The sequence below is a fragment of the Pagrus major genome, chromosome 8 (assembly GCF_040436345.1).
Source record: "Pagrus major chromosome 8, Pma_NU_1.0".
In the NCBI taxonomy this organism is placed as follows: Eukaryota; Metazoa; Chordata; class Actinopteri; order Spariformes; family Sparidae; genus Pagrus; species Pagrus major.
Window position 1 is genome coordinate 17154730 of NC_133222.1, and position 12983 is coordinate 17167712.

General features: G+C 43.3%; 1 protein-coding gene across 3 annotated transcripts in view; it reads right to left on the reverse strand.

The window, feature by feature from the left end:
• Positions 1–11927, reverse strand: part of pparab (peroxisome proliferator-activated receptor alpha b) — a 32345-nt gene extending 20418 nt beyond the window's left edge. Inside the window, exon 1 of one of the 3 annotated variants that reach the window (XM_073471459.1) lies at positions 11780–11927. The gene's annotated coding sequence lies outside the window, so the exon portion shown is untranslated. Of the gene's footprint in view, positions 1–1365; positions 1563–11779 lie in introns of those variants that run through there. The other 2 variants (XM_073471461.1, XM_073471460.1) reach the window with 2 other exon arrangements.
• Positions 11928–12983: the final 1056 nt, after the last annotated feature.

Here is a 12983-nt window from a genome sequence, read left to right on the forward strand (position 1 = left end):
TCAGCACCGTCTCATTATAATACTGCTTCAAGGGGAAAAATAAAGAAGAATCTTGGCTGCAGCTTGACTAACATCCATCCTGTCTGTTCGGATAACACCCGACTAACCCGAACAAGTTATTATCCAGTGGAGAGATGAGTATAAAAGACTTCTGAGATCAGTAAAAACTTTACTTTAAGCAGTTGCCAGATATCGGTCAACCTAAAGAGGACTTTTGAGGCTATAGTAGGTGTGACCACACACCCACTGCACGCATGACTTTCTATTTATATAACACGCAAGACTCGAGTCCTTTTCTGAACTTGTGACCCTCTACCAGCAGCTGTGAAGTGGTGGACCAAGCTAACCTTTGTGTTTCCACCAACATAACATGAGAATGTAAACAAGGAGAGCCGCTTAGCTTCATGCTGCAGAGCTCTCTGATTTGGATTGAGACAGAGAAAGACAGAGAGAGAGAGAGAAAGAGAGACGGGGGTGGTGGAGAGGAATGCAAGTTAAGCTTCATTACGGGGTCTTTATCAGCAATGTGCAAAGACAGAGTGAGCAACTGACGCAGAGCGAGAAAGAATACAGCGGCTTCTACACCGACGGGAAGCCTTTGTCCTTTAAGGTCAAGACCTCTCTTGTGCTCACTCAACCAAGCCTGCTGAGGGCACCCCGCACACTGAGAGAGGAAGATGAGCAAGGTCATACGTGTTTGTGTGGGTTAGGGTTGGGGTCCACAAAGGGGAGGATGGGGGGTTGCGTTGACAAAAGAACGCTAACCAAGAGCCACCCAGGTCGCCATGACGATGCCATGGCAATGCCGACACACGGATCACGCTTTGAAATCAGCGGGTATGTGAAGGCAGCTACGGCCTGCTACCACTGGAATTCAATCTCTCATTAAAATCAATAAAATCCCATCACAGACTGGTGTGTGAGCGAGTCTGCACTAATGATCACGGGGCCGGATGTATGCGTGGAGCATGAATAATCCATACTGTCCGATGGATTTCTGCTTAGCTTGCTCACCCAGCCCCCCATGTTATTCTCATTCACCGCAGTCAAGACCCACATTAGACAGGCAGGCCCTGAAGCTGCTAGTAAGCTCCTGCTGAGGGCAGATAAACAGGCTCTGAACATGACCCAGGCATGTAGCCGGCCTCCTACTCTCCCGACAGGAGAGGACATAGAACAGCGTGAGGTCAGTTTACACAGCCGTCAGAAAACGATCTACAAATCACCTGCTCACTGCTGAGCCGACCGTCTGAGTAGTGATATCAATCACTCAAGAAGTATCGTGTTATCTCGACATCCAGACAAGCTTCAGCTGATAACTGAAAAAAAGAATAGTAACACAGCCCCCCCTGACCAACCATCTACCGTCTCTGAGATGACTAATAAAGCTTCATGCTTTCAAAATCCACCAACGACGAGGACAACAAAGAGTGTGATGATGACAAGACAACGCAGATAGAGCTGGCTGCAGTCCAAGACATTAGAGGTGTGCATGGGCTTGTCTGGCCAAGGCGTGGAAAAACAACACTGTACTCCTTCCAAGTACAGGAGAGCATACCTTGGCAATGAGAAGAGATAAATGAAGACAAAGTGTCTGTTGTGTTAAATCAAAACCAGCGCTGCTACCACTCTTTAAAATATATTCCAAACACTGCTGGTAAGAATAGTTTAGAGGATAGATATGAAAACCAAATAATACCTTGCACTACAAAACCCTACCTTCCTCATCCAAAAACATGAAGTCTTCACCTCACAACATGACATCCAGCTCTTTCCGAGAATTAGTACGATCATTCAGTGTTTATGTGTGTGTTTGTGTGTGAAAAAGAGGCGAGCAGACACCAGGTTAATGTTTAATCCACCCCTCCTGTGGTCTGAGTGCTGACAGACCTGTTAGAAGAAGGGCCCCAGTGGACATAACGGTGGTCTTAGAGCAGAAATATGGGCTGATGGGGCTGTCCCGCCAGCTCCGCCTTGTCCATTTGTTTGTAGAGTTGGCTCTATGAGCTCAGCCTGGACCGTGCCCGCAGTGTAAACACTCGAGTGAACCTTTATCACTCAGGGCTGATATGCTGGCCGGCGCCCTCTTATCGTTATGGAGATTGACCAAAGTGCAGGCCAGGGAAGTGATTGGACTTTAGCTGCAAGATGAGACAGATGGGCCGTATGACAGTCCAGTCGCTGTTATCAGGTCACTAGCCTTGTCATTTCAGGGTCAATGGCAGCTAAATGTAAAGCACAAGGCAAATTTTGATGGATATTTTTAGACTTGAAGGTCCAAACTGCTGTGTTTGCAAATTTTTGTTCAACTATAACCCACTTTACATTTTAACTGCTAGTTTAAAATGTATGCTGTAAGTGTTTTTCCCGAGTTGCTTAATCCATCGTCATGAAAATGAACATTTTTCCAATATCAAGTTATCGTCATGAGGAATTGCAGTTTATGTGCAGATTAACTAAGACATTTCTGCACGACATTACCTACAACAGCAATGTATTCCAAACTTGATACGATATACCAATTTTTATGATATCAAAATGAAATATTGATTATTGTGTTGTTAATAGACATATGATAATATCATGTAAGTAATCCAGCGCAGATGTTAGGTTGCCTTCTCGCTACTCATAAGGATTAAATGTTCTTTCTGTATGCTTTCTTACAGTTATGGTTACAGACTCTCTGTCCACTTCCCTACTCATATTTTGAGTGTGATTTATTTGCCATAAAAAGCTTCCAATCATATAATATGATCCTCCAGAAGATCAAGTGTACAACTTTATCAGAGTTTTCAAAGATGTTGAATTGTGTATTTTTAGAGCACTTTAAGAACTGGATCTTCTTCATGCACAATGGCTTAGAAGAAGAGGTTCATGTAATGATGCAATATCACTGGCGCGGCCCATTAAATATTTGGTTTACATGTTTAGTCACACATAATCAATCTATTAACACCATAAGCAAAGCCAAATGAGATCCAAAAGTCAACATGGCTTCTTGTTTTAGTGATATGAAAGCACAAATGATGATAGCAACCTTCAGCCTACAGTAGTAGCCTACAGTAGCCTACAGTACTGAGACAGAACAGTTTATTACCAGTAAAAATAAAGACACATGTGAATCAGCCTATTTTTATTCTTTATCTCCATAAATCTTAGATAAAAGTGTTTTGCTGATTCAACCAAGCCACTGTGGACCTTCAAAAGGTCATATTTTCAAAATTATCTATTAATTCATGGAGGAAATGTGCACATTTGTCAGTTATTCTATTTCTAAAGGGACAGAGCCTTACTCAAGATGAGCTCTCAGTTTGGCCGTCGGCATATTAACCACCCACTGCTGCACAGAGTTGAGAAATAAAAAAGTAAGTTACATAAACCCCCTGTGGACTCTGACCTCTGCATTGACAGCGTGTTCAGTGTCAAAATAATAATTACATGCTCACACAGGCTCACAAGACAGAGACGATACAATCTGACCATAAAACACTTTGGAAGGTGCAATGTGACAGTGTATCACGTTACCTCAAAAGGTCTATGGTGACCCGACCCTTTATGGCGGCTGTTTATCGCGCGGCATTACGTGGTGGAAAGTGTGCCTGCGTGTGTGGGTGTGTGTTGTGGAGCCAAAACAATCACAGGGTAAAATCTTTCTCCATATGAACAAATAACTTTGTCAAGTAAAGTCAATCACTGCCTTTGGTTGGCAGTTTTAGGAAACAGAAAATGTCAAAAATCAGCCGCATGGATTTGGTTGTGTGGACTGCGCGCCACAGTAACTCACTGTTATCATCAGCTGTAATAAAGCTAAATGTTTTCAGGTTACCTTTTGATCAAGTTAAAATGTGCAATATGTAAGAATTTCAGCTTTAAAAAAAAAATCAAAAAATGAAGAAATAAGACTTTTGACATTATGTCAAATGCGTCTATGTATCGTGTAGCAGAGATGTCTTCTCAAGTTAGCATGTTAACCAGTTAGCCCCGGTATGTCCTTTCTCATCAAACCAGAGCTCCCAGTCTGGATCACTAGCTGCACAGCTAACTGAGCTCAGTAGCTAACAGCTGCTACAGTCAGCAGCAGCAGCAGTTACTCTGGTGATATGCTGTCTGCCATTTGTTTGGCGTACGAGTTGGCGTAAAATATATGTTTCTAAAGTACATGTTGCTCAGCTTGCCCAGCTGCCATTATCTCCAAATGTTTTGCCTCTCTTAAGACAGCAGGGAGGCTGATTTGTGGCCCTTTCCTTGGCTGACACATTAAACATTTCTCAGTACGTGATAAATATTAGTTTCAACTAACCTGTTAAACACTAAATGGTAAAAGGCCGAATGCTGAAGCACTGAGCAACGCATTTGTGATTAAAAGCATATGATTTACAATTAAATCTGACTTTATAGAGCATCTGTGCCTGGCTCAGAGGACTGTAGCAAACAGAGGGGAAACATACTGAATCTGCGGTCATGATTTAAAGGAAGTTATTAATAAGACCATAGTCTATTTTTTCTGCTTTGGCTGGAGTCCCGTGCACCAACATCATATGGAGAAATAACACAGCTGCTGTGTAACCTTGACCTGCTGTACAGCCGCAGCTTAACAAACTATCCCAGTGTGTTGGAAGTAGTTGCAGCTGAGAATTGGCAGGCTCGACCCTCACTTTTCTCAGCTGCTAAAATCACCAATCACTAACGACATTGTCCTTAAGCAACACCTCGCTTTGGTGCCAGATTCTGGCTGCCACTTTGTTCTTATTTCCAAATCTGTCACAAGGATGGCGCAGGCCACCATTACAACAGCTCCCTGCAGTACATCCAAACTGTAAATTTCAGAGTGGGGAAATGGTTGCAATCTTTTCCAGCTCGACAGATGTAGGGCTAAGCGCAACCCGCGGGTATTAAAATGGGCCAACAACACCATAAAGTGCCAGTATAAGTCAGCTGATTTGTCTGTATGAGTCACCTTAACTTACACTTTATGATCTGTGTTATCGTCTTGCTGGGTTTGTTGTGTTTATTAAATTTTACTGGTTCACCTCCCATTGCATCATGTACTGATATACAGCAACATTGCTGGATAGCAGATAAAAAGACGGCAGTATTTAGCTTCTCCAGCTGAATAAGAAATGCACTGCGTGTGGATTTGGCTTCAGTAACGTACGTGCAGTTCCTAGGCTTGAATATGAAGATGAGCAAGTTTGAATATTATGTCCCCGCGTGCTCAACAGATCGGTACAAACTCACATTTTGGAAGCAGTCTGGTGCACCTTCCCCCTCCAGAAATAAAAAGTTCCCACGTGTGATCAGCATCATGTAGATATCATGGCCGCTGCCCAAGAGAAGAGAATGTTCAAGTGCGTCTGTTCTGCCCTACCAGTTGCTCTGTCCCCTGAGGCTCTGCCAAGATACAATACCATCGCCCCCCGGTAATACAGCGACACCGGGACAGCAGACAAAGCTCTTGATTTGTGTCTTAACTGTGACTGACCATCTTGACTGCAGTGGCTGCCAAGAAAATGATTGCATGCTGTGGCTTGATTTAGCAGGACAGTACATGTGGTACGACATTACAGGGGGTATTTAAATTCTTTGTGTTATTCAACTGTAGATGCACATGGAGCACTCTGGAGGAAATCTACTGCTACAGTTAAAGGTGCAATAAGTAACAATTTTAGTGTATAACATTAAAATGATCAAAAGCAAATATGAAGAAATAACAGGTGCGACGTTATGTCAAAGATGTCTGTGTAACTATTGAAGTTAGCATGCTAACCATCTAGCCCCTAGCCATTTTTGTACCTGAAGAGGTGATAGTCCAATGGAAAACAACACCCCGTGGTCCGAGCTCCCAGTCCGACCAGTCAGCTAACACGACTGCTAGCTGCACGGTTGACTGCAGCTAGCTGTGTGCTAGCAGTGGTTAGCAGCCATATTTGGAGTTGTTTAGAGTATGAATTCGACAGGGTGCAAATTCTTACATATTGCACCTTTAAGGACTTTCTCTAGCAGTAATGCTAAACTTTTAGCATTTCTCCAGCTGCGTCTCCGTACAGTAGTGAACGGAATATCTTTGGATTTGGGTCGACAAAACAAGCAATCTAAGGGTGTGATTTTGTAACTTCATGCAACTCAACTCAAACAATCTTCATGCTGAGGTGTGCTCAAGGACTTTCCCAAAACTGTTTTAAGGGAGTTCCTGCAATACTGACGGACAATAGAGTGAAGAGTGCCAGATTGCAGAAATCACCCAAACTGAGATGAGAACAACATGAATCTGGAAGCATTTCTCTCTGCTCAAACAGCTGTGTGTATCTTATTACATTTTCCAGCATGACACTGTCCTGAGTTCCCCCTTTCTGGCTGCCAAACCAGCCTACGTGTTTGTGGGGAGGCATGCAGCACACAGGCCTAGTGACAGCAACACAAATTTGCTACTGTATCGGGATCACTGAGTACAACGAAAACCCAAAATGATCTTCTTTTGGCGAAAGTAAGCAGTGGCTGCAATCAGCGAAGCTTGAAATGGATGTTTGTTTTCCAATGGCCTGTTTATTCATTTCATACATACACACCCTCTGCAATCACCCCATGTAACCTACACAGCTCACACAACCAGCATTTCTTGTTTTGTTGCTTAACATACATTTTTTCTGTCAGAAATAGCAATCTTCATCTAAAACAAACTTTGCCAAGCGGGCAACAGAACAGGGATCAGAAGCCTCCCAGTGAGCCCGGCTGGACCGGAGCCAAACGCAGCCTCCGAGACCGACCAAGGTCAGTCTGTTGAAATACAGTACCAACGTGATTTACAGACGACAAAGACATGGTGGGTTCAGAGAGGGACAGGAGAGGCATGACAAGGGAGAGGAGTGAGTTTGTAGCGAGGTTAATTTGTAAGTAACATTATACATCATCCATCACGTTGATAAGTCTGTGAATACTTGTTTTGTTGTGAAGCTGGAAGTTATTTATTTCCATGTTTTGAACAAGACTTGTGTCTTCTTGGCGACTGTTCCAGAGTCATCTGTAATCTGACAAAACTTTTCTGATGCCAACTGAAAAATATTGATTTAAATAAATAAATTCACATCATAAACATGTGATTACTACTCGACTGATGGCTTGAACTAACAACTGCTCGTCGACTAAGCACTGTCAATTTACATAGCGGTGTCAAAGGCCTCCGTTATACCAAACAAGCAAAACTGACATCAGGTGTATACAGAAGAGAAGTGAAATGAGGTTAAAACTAAGGAAGATGTTTCTGTCTGGCCTGATGAGTGGAGCGGAAAGAGGGTGGGCTTCGTCGGTAATAGTATTAGGGTGGGAGAGTAGCCAAGACGAGGGATAGGTCATCGATGAGGATTTCTACAGGTGTCGTCTGGTGGATGAGGATCAGACATCATTGCCTCAACAAAAACAAGTGACAAACAGCAAAGTGGACTAGAAACATGACTGGGAGAGAGAAATAGGTTGTGGTTTCTTTAAATCCTCCTGTTGAGTCGGCTCATGGTCAGACATATACTGTATATTCAGCTTAAATACAGCATCCTTCTCCGATCATTAGAGCAGACAATCTCCTATCCAGAGCTGCTTACTGTAAGTCTGGCTGGAGGGCGTCAATCCTATTCAAGCCAGAGAGACTTTACCATAAGGAAGGCTCAAAGAGGAAGAGACCCGGCTCAGATGAAGGTCAAACCCAGGCAGCAGAGGGCACAAGCTGCAAAACAAACAGACTGTGGCGGTGACAACAAACAGCCAGAAAGACCACGCTTGGACTGAAAATAGCACTGGGTGTTGTGTGGGTGTGTTACTACAGGTACGAACGAGAGGGTGAAATTTGATCCAGCAAGTCCTGTTTAATTAAACACATTCATGAGTTTGAAGGCTTATCAGAAACCAATGCACTTACTAACTGAAATATGATGAGGGATTTTACAACTCGGAAGGGTTATCACGGTGACATTCATTTTATCCTCCATCTCCATGACTGTGTAGTAAACTGTAGAAATAAACCATTTACGCTGTAAAGTCATCTTGATAACTGGAGTGTGTTGTGGCCAAGTTATGCCAAGTTTAACTCTCTTGCTGGGGCCCCCTATGGACCCCTGTTGTGCCTTTTAAGTGGCATCAATGACGTGAACGAGGAGGTGGCGCTTTGTGAGTGCTACTGTGTCTGAAACTCCAGACCAACTTTCCCTGTGTTTAGAGGTGCAATATGTAAGAAATGTACTGAAAAACATAAACAGAATGTGAGGAAATTGCAGTTCTGACATTATGATGTCTATGTATTGTGATGCAGAGATATCGACTGAAGTTAGCATGCTAACCAGCTAGCCTCAGCCTGTCCTGGTCCAAAGCTCCTGTACTAGCAGTGTAAACACCAACACTCTCCTGGTGCACCGAGCTCCCAGCCTGGACTGCTAGCTGCACAGCTAACTGAGCTGAGTAGCTAACGGCAGCTACAGTTACCAGCAGTTAATGGTTATTCTAGTGATATGCTGCTGACACAACGCTTTTTCTCACATATTGCACCTTTAAATGATTGCAACACCATGAATTTCTTCGAGGTGAGAGACTGCGTTGATCCGTTTTGATTATGCATCTTGTCTCACTGTATATTGGGACGCTTTTCCATCTGCCTTCAAGTGTAGCCACTTTGAACAGCCAACAACTTTTGCCTTTAATGTGGCTGAAAGACACTTTGCAAACTAGCTTGTTTCAAGCATACCAAGGCCTGCGGTTCCCAGCACCGGCTTGTACGCGGTTGTTCTCACCCGTGATGAAACACCAGACGCGTCCACGAACCTGAACAGCTGATAACAAGGGAGTGGTACCTTAGATCCTTGCCGGTGACTGTCTACAAGCACTGTAGGAGTCTTCTGGAATTACATTTCTTTAAAACAATTTTCACTGCACACAAAACAGATCTTGGATATCAGGATCAGAGACTCTCAAAACTATGCCCAAAGCTAACATTTTTCCACTTAGTGATGAAGGGGCTTGAAAATTAGGTCAGTGTAACTAGGTTCCTGTGGCTAAACATGCTTACAATACATCTCTTTATGGACCCACGACAGAGACAAACGATAAACTCTTGAGACTGTGCAGTTGAGAACAGAACCAGAAAGTCCTGTTTGCGGAGCAGAGAGGAGTAAACTCTGCCTTTCACTCCGTTCCTCTGTCTGCCGCTGAAAGACTGTCACTCCAGGCTGTGAATGCAACCAGGCAGAAACTGATTACAGGTCTCAGGTTCCTGGAGACAAAACTGTCAGAGCGCTGCAGCACAACTGGACAGAAACTTAGCCACGGAAAAAAAACAACCAGAGTGCACTTAAGGCAGACTAGAAGACGCACAAACACTCAGCAGGGGCAGAGTTCAGACGGTTTGTTTCTAAAGATATTTTTCATGCATTGTGCATGAGAGATAAGGGTATCTTAAATGCACTGCGTCCCTCTGATTACAACAGAGAAGCTTTACGATGAATTACAAGCACCGATGGAGTTTTGCAGACAGAAAAAATGAGATCAACGTGGTCCTGTTGCACTGGTGTGTCTAGTTAAAATATGCATGGAACAAAGGAAGTATAGGTGGAACTATGCTCAGGGAAAATTACTATGTTCGAAAAAAAGGTTTAAAATGTACCTATCTACCTTTTTTTAACAACCCTGATGCAGTATCCACCCTATAGGTATTCAGCAGTAAGTGAAAATATCATTACTACTTGATAAGGGTTTAGTATGCAGATTTTGATTTGATCTCTTGCAGCATTTTCAGCCAATGTTACAGTGTAAAGGTGAAAAGATATTCAACTTGATGTTTTCAACTTGCTGTACACCGTCAACCCAAATAGAAGACAGTGTCGCTTTGAGGCTGAGTCAAACATTACACGATTATTGATGGATTTTTAACCACACTCACCAGTATGATAAGGTGTGTAAAAAAAGGCTCTGAGTGGAGACCTTTGATCCCGAGGCAAATGCCACGTCAACGTGGAGACCGGCAATAAGGGTAAGCAAATACAGGGGGGCTCAGTGCACAGAGGACTGAGTTGTATCTCTGTGTGTTTCAAGCGGATGGAAAAATGTAGCATCTGTCTTCAGATCACCTTCAGAGTCTCACTGCAAGCAAAGAGCTACGCCTCCAGATGCAACTTTACAATCGTGACTCAAGATTGAAGTGTCTTCTGATCATAAAAACATAAACAAACCTTCAACCACAAGAAATCAGTCAGGAGTCACCGTCGTATCTAGTCCGTCCTTAACGTCACCTTACAATTAACGTGAGAAAAGAAGAACAAAATCAGATATGAACAAAGTGAGAAGTTGGATTTTGGTGTTTTTGAAGAGTGAAGGGCTAAAATGCACCGTCAAACCATTGGACAGGAAATGTACAAAACTTAAAGCCAGGGAAAGAATTAACAACTGAAATCACACAGTGCTAACAGTGGGAAAGGAAAGGCTGCATTCCTATATTGCTTGGGGGAATGGGACAGGTATAGCAGGATTTGGGTCAGATTTCACTTTCACAGAACAAAACTGTGATTAAGAATTGAGCGCTGCGAGTGCGAGGTGGTCAATTTCCTGCACGGATGCTAAATCACTGGGCTACATGAGCTGCAGAATGCCGAGTTACCTAAACACAGAGATGTGTTTCTGCCCAGATGAAGCCATGATAAGGAGTTTGAACTCTTATCAGTGATCATCACATGATTAACAACTACAGTTTCATGTTTCAGAGGCATTAATTGATGAATAATTATGTGACCGGGGCTTTTATGTGACACCCTTCTGTGAGCGTGAATGTTCTCACATGAGGAGGGAAGAAGAAGTCACTGAGATGGAGAGAGACAGAGGGAGAGAGGGGGAGAGAGGGTGAAATGCCTCAGGGTTATTTTAGCAGATACTTCCCAGCACCTGCAGCTACACATTAACTACTGCTTCGCCCATTCATGTATCACCTCACGGTAAAGTGCTGCAGAAAGAAAGCCACAGAACATCGGTCGATAATGAAAAAGTGTGATTTCAAGCCCTTTTTCTGGAGGCTTGGACACTGACCATGCTGCACCACTCCTCTCCCTCACTTCCTGTCACATTTCTTCTGTCTGAAGCACAGAAGTGCACAAACGGACACAATTCATACTAGAAACAGGTTCCTAACAACAATCCAGAACTCCGTCTCAAATGAAAAGCTCTTTGTTAAAGTTTGGAAACACTCAAGAGGCTGCATGCAGGTGTTATGCAGGTGCTTTTTACAATTAGGGCACCATGTCTCCAGAGCGGTTACTGCAACACATTTACTCTTAAATGATCTGATCACACAGCAAAATCACACATTTTGATGATATTGCCAGTCAGTGGTGCATCGAACAGGCTGATCACACAGCTGCTTCATAGCTAGAAAAGTAACAGGGCGTACCAATAAGCCAATAAACAGCCTTTGTGGTGTGTGCATGGCTAATGTTGCCTATTGATGAGCAAGCGCCACTTTATCTGCGCAGGCGTGCAAACTGAAATCAGATTAGCCTGCCTTATAACAATAACAATGGTCCACTAATCCTGGAGAATTGAATTAATGAGCCCCAGTTGTCTGTAAACAACCGTGTGCATGTTTTAAACAAACACAAATACCAACACAGGAGAGCATGCTTTGCTCCCAGGCTGCAAACATCCCCGTGCGTTCAACTAAATTCCCTCACAGACAGATCTGCTGCTGCAGGAGGAGGAGGCTGCACTTCTTGGATAAAATAAGAAAGAAAGAAAAAGGCCAAATGAAGACATCTACCTTACAATAGACAGCCCAATCCGAAGCCGCCATATCCTCGGGAAAATCTCGCTCGGATGAGAAGAGCTCGGTGCGAGATCGAGAGAGGAGCGAGGAGGGAAAAAATAGTCCCCGTCTCCCCCCAACCACGTCCTTGTTTGTTTCCCAACAGCGCTGTCAAAAATCCCCCACCATGTCCATACAAAGCAGAGCCATGGAGATCACACCCGCCGGAAGTGACCTCATGACTGACAGCTGGCGGAGAGAAGGCGCACACCCCCCTGACACACCTATAGTTTGGACGAATAGCGAGAGCGCAGCAGTTTCCCTTGAGACGGACGCCCCCTAACTAACCATGGTGACAGCGGAGGGACCGGAAGAAGCGCTCCACAGTCTGCACGCTTTCCTCCAGTGCAAAGATGAAACAATTAGTCAGGAAAGAAGACAGAGAAGGGCTGAGTGCGGAAAAATAGGAGGTTAAAGTATAGCAATTGATTACAGTGTGGTAATCAGATACAATGATCCTGAACTGAATCCAGAGTCCAGGCTGTCTGTCCTCACATGACCCTCCTTGGCTCACCCAGGAGCTTCCTTCTTCCTTGCTCTCAATGCAAAACAATAGGCTGTAATTGAGTGAAATGAAGCTTTAATTGGCATAAAAAACAATATAATGACAAGCATTTATAATAATAATAATAACGATAATAATAATAATAAACTTTATTTATATAGCTCCTATAAAAACATAGTTTACAAAGTGCAATCAAGCAAAAGCAGGAAACCCAGCAAGACATTATTACAGAATAACTCAACTGTCAAGCCAAACACAAGGAAGCAGGACAGAAAATGTAAAAACACACAAAGTCAATATGAGTCATTGCAAGTAAAAGGAACAAAAGTGATAAAACAGGCAGACTCACAGAGAAAGTAATGCAAAATAGAAATAGATAAAAGAATAAAAACGATAAAGAATGATAAGAAGACGGCATCTTCTTGTCATTATATCAGAATCCTACTAAATCTGATCCGTCAATACACAATGGAAGATGCACATATGGACAAACAGCTAAGGCAACAAGGATGAATGACATGTAGCTTTTAAAGGGTAAAAATGGAAATGCAGTCATTTGGCCTATCGAGTCGACCCCAAGCTGATGTTAAGTCAGGGTGAATTCTGTGAATCACACAAATAATTTCTGGACCTTCACTGCAAAACAGCATTGTA